Source organism: Rhinopithecus bieti, unplaced genomic scaffold (assembly GCF_001698545.2).
Source record: "Rhinopithecus bieti isolate Rb0 unplaced genomic scaffold, ASM169854v2 scaffold_21155, whole genome shotgun sequence".
Classification (NCBI taxonomy): Eukaryota; Metazoa; Chordata; class Mammalia; order Primates; family Cercopithecidae; genus Rhinopithecus; species Rhinopithecus bieti.
The window spans coordinates 515,690-519,267 of NW_016810615.1; the positions used below are offsets into that span (position 1 = coordinate 515,690).

Sequence of the window (3,578 nt, forward strand, 5' to 3'; positions counted from 1 at the left end):
AGGTGGCTAAGCGTACAACTTCCTAAACACACTAGGAGTGTTCACTTCCTAAAGATAAGGAGGACACTGTGCATGCGGGCAGCCCACGCTAAGGGAAGAATCGTGGAAAAGGGATGCAAGACACCAGAAGTGGGCCAGCCTTTAAAGTCCTAGGATCAAGGTTAAATGCCGAACTTGTACTTCAAGTTGCCTGCTTGGGTCTCTTCCAAGTGTACTTTCCTTTCTTTCCTATTGTAAAGCCTTTTTAAAGAAATTTCCACTGCTGCTCTGAATCTTGCCTTGGTCTGTTTTTCTGCCTTATGCCCCTCAGTGGAATTCTTTCTTCTGAGGAAGCAAGAATTGAGGTTGCTGTAAACCCATACAGATTCCCAGTGGGTAACTCTGATACATTCCACTGGTAACACCCCAGCCGACCTCAACATAGATGTGGATACAACTGTCATTTTGTACATAATCCCACTCTTCTATCAGCCCCACTTGTCCCAAGATAAGCCAACCAGAATTCTTTCCTGGTCATCTGAAATTTAAGAAAGAGAATGAGTCAACCTCTCCAGGTGGCTAAACCTTTAGCTTGTGTGACTTGGTTGTTCCTGCTCCCGGCACTGTCTTATTTTGCTGCAACCCAGACAACTCAGCTCTTTTGTTAGTTTCCAGTAAAATATCCGTCATCCCCAGTATCTTATAATTTTAATAGTCTTTACTATAAATGGAATGGAGGTGGGAGAGTTCATTCAGTCCCTCCCCTCTCCCTCTCCTTCCTTACTCTGTCTCTCTCCTGGGCCCCACTAATTCTCCTCCACATTTGGTGCATAGTAATTTACAGCAAGCATCTTTTCAGACATGAGCATGCCCTGAGGGCTCACCCACTAAGGCAATCAACTAATCGAAGAGCTTATTGAAACATTACTTTCAAGAGTAGATATTCCTCCTTAGGGGAATTCTGGTCAATATAATTGTCTTCTCTGGACAGGTCTGTACTTAAAAGCTGTGACCAGTTTTACAACAGCACTTGGAGTGGGGAGCAAATAAGACAGTTTTTGGGAAAAGAAAAGGAGAAGCAGAGAGGAGAGTCAGAAAGAACATTTCCTAGGGAGACAATGACTCTCCAATTCCCAGTCCCTGTCCTCCCAAAAGTCAGGCTGTGTTCCTCCTCTTGTGTTCTGTCAGACACCCCATTAACTAATAATTCCCTTTTTAACTTGGATTAACTAGGCTATCTACTTGTCATACCAAAACTATAACTAATCATATATTCCCCCTATCAAAAAAGTATTACTTGGCCAGGGGTGGTGGCTCATGTCTGTAATCCTAATATTTTGGGGGTTGAGACAGAAGGATCTCTTGAGGCCAGGAGTTCAAGTCCAGCCTGGGCAACATACTGAAATACCATCTTTATAAAAAATAAAAAAAAAAATTAGCTAAGGGCGGTAGCACATGCCTGTAGTCTCAGCTACTCAAAAGGTTGAGGCGGGGGGATGGCTTGAGCCCAGGAGTTTGAGGCTACGGTGAGCTATGATCATACCCTGGTACTCTGGTGTGGGAGACAGAGTGAGACCCAGTCTCCTAAAAAAATGTATTACTTTTTATTATGCTATTTGCCAGTTATCATTTTCTCTGTGCTTTCCACTTGAAAGCTTCTTAAGGGCAATGACTGCACTTGTCTTGCTCACTATTTTATTATCAGTAATTAGCATGTTCTCCAGACACTTGATAAATATATTTTGAAAAACTGTAGAGTTATTGACTGCCAACTGTGTACCAAGCACTATTTTATGCACTGTGATTATAAAGATGAATGATATAATCCTTTACCTCCTATTGCTTAGAGCCTAGGTTACTCCCAAATCTATCTTGTTCAAGTTTAATTTTTCCTTGTATTAGTCAAAACTCTTTCATGGGGCAGTGTTGGCTCAAGTGGACAAATATTATGAAGGGCAGAGATAAAACTGGACCTAGGGGACAGCTGGAACCAGGGTCAAATGTGGTCAGGACCCTTTCCCCTCTTGTCTCCATCCACAGGTTGACTTCACCATCTCAGACTCATTTCTGCCTGAGTATGGAGTATGGGACACTAGGCAACAGCAGTTTTCAAGCTTATGTTATTCCAGTTTTATTACTCTCCATGGTTCCAACTTGAAAAATTGGAAGAAGTCCTCCAATTGGCTCAGCTTGTGTTAAGTGTTCTTCTTTGGGCCAATTACCGTGGAGGGAAGGCAGTAGGATTATTTTAATTTATGTTTCCATTTCTACATCAATCACCACAGCAGAATCTGTAGGAGGATGGCAGCTTCCAAGCTCAGCCATATGAATGGGGCATGGCCAGAAGGGGAGTGTATGCTCTTCTCTGCAGATAAAATAGTAGTTGTGTGTCCACTCCATTCCGTTGTTCTCACATCCATAAACTCTTTCCCTGACTTTAAATAACAAATGTTTATAAAATGCTCATTGAGCACAAAACATTGTTCTAGGGTCTTAGATTAAGCTTTTAGATTTTGTATATCAAAATTAATTTTTTTAAAAGAACATTTTTTCTCAATTCCTGTAATAATAAGCTAATCTTTTCTGTGTTTCTTTTCCAGAGTTACAGCGTAGTGAAACTTCAAGCACTAGTTTTTTTTGGACCATCCCAGTGCACATGAATCAGGTGATTTTATCTTTTGTTCCCCTCCTTGCTATCCCTAATCTGTCAGGCAGTCCTGAATCTATACCATCAGGCTTGTTTGTTCCACTTCTCTATCCTTTTATCATGGTTCCATTAACTCACATCCAAGGGTGTCAAGAGAATAAATAGCCCAATAAAACAAAAGGATATACTTCCAGATTTAAAAAGAAAGAAACATACGAGAAATACATAAATCATACTATATGACAATAGCCCAGGAGATTGCATGGAGGATCTTTGCGTTTCCTGTAGAAGAAAAGAAAAATGGAATTTCCATCTCTTGCATCAGCACTTGACAGCTGGAGTTATTGTTTACCAGGCACCAAGAAAGGAGGGATACGCATCAAAAATAATTTTGCCTGAAATAAGCACAACTCGATGGAGGACAATGACACATTTTCTCTGGGGATCTTATAATTGGGGATGATGTAAACATGAGTCTAATCTGCATTTTGTCTAAGAAATTCTTCATCATGAACATCTTCTCCAAATAAAACATGGTTCCTTACAACATGGGTTTGCATGACAACTTCTTACCACTTCATGTCACACCTATATAATGGAGACTCATGTCTCAATGAACGCTTTCCAGATAAACAGAAGGCACTTGTCCAAGAGTAATAAACACCTGCCATACAGGTTGCTAAGAGCTCAAATAAGGATAAATTTGTTGGCTTGACCCAAACGTTCTCTGGATCTCAAATTAATCTAATGTTATCAGACATTTGGCACTTTCTCTATCTCAACCAAAAAGACCAGTCTTTGATCATGGTCTCATCACTCTTTTTCAAGAAGTAATTGTTATTTTTCTTCCTGGTGTTCACATGCTGCTTCAGTAGGGTACATCGTGATCTCCAAACGTAGCACCCAAACTCGAACAGAATATAATTCCCAGTCAAATCAAATGTTTGCTTCT

At 40.5% G+C, this 3,578-nt stretch overlaps 1 long non-coding RNA gene across 1 annotated transcript; it reads left to right on the top strand.

Moving 5' to 3' along the window:
- Positions 1-2,575: 2,575 nt before the first annotated feature.
- LOC108542479 (uncharacterized) lies at positions 2,576-3,177 on the top strand. Its single transcript, XR_001889289.1, has 2 exons — positions 2,576-2,644; positions 2,821-3,177. It is a non-coding gene; the product is annotated as an uncharacterized LOC108542479 (long non-coding RNA).
- The last annotated feature ends 401 nt before the right edge of the window (positions 3,178-3,578 follow it).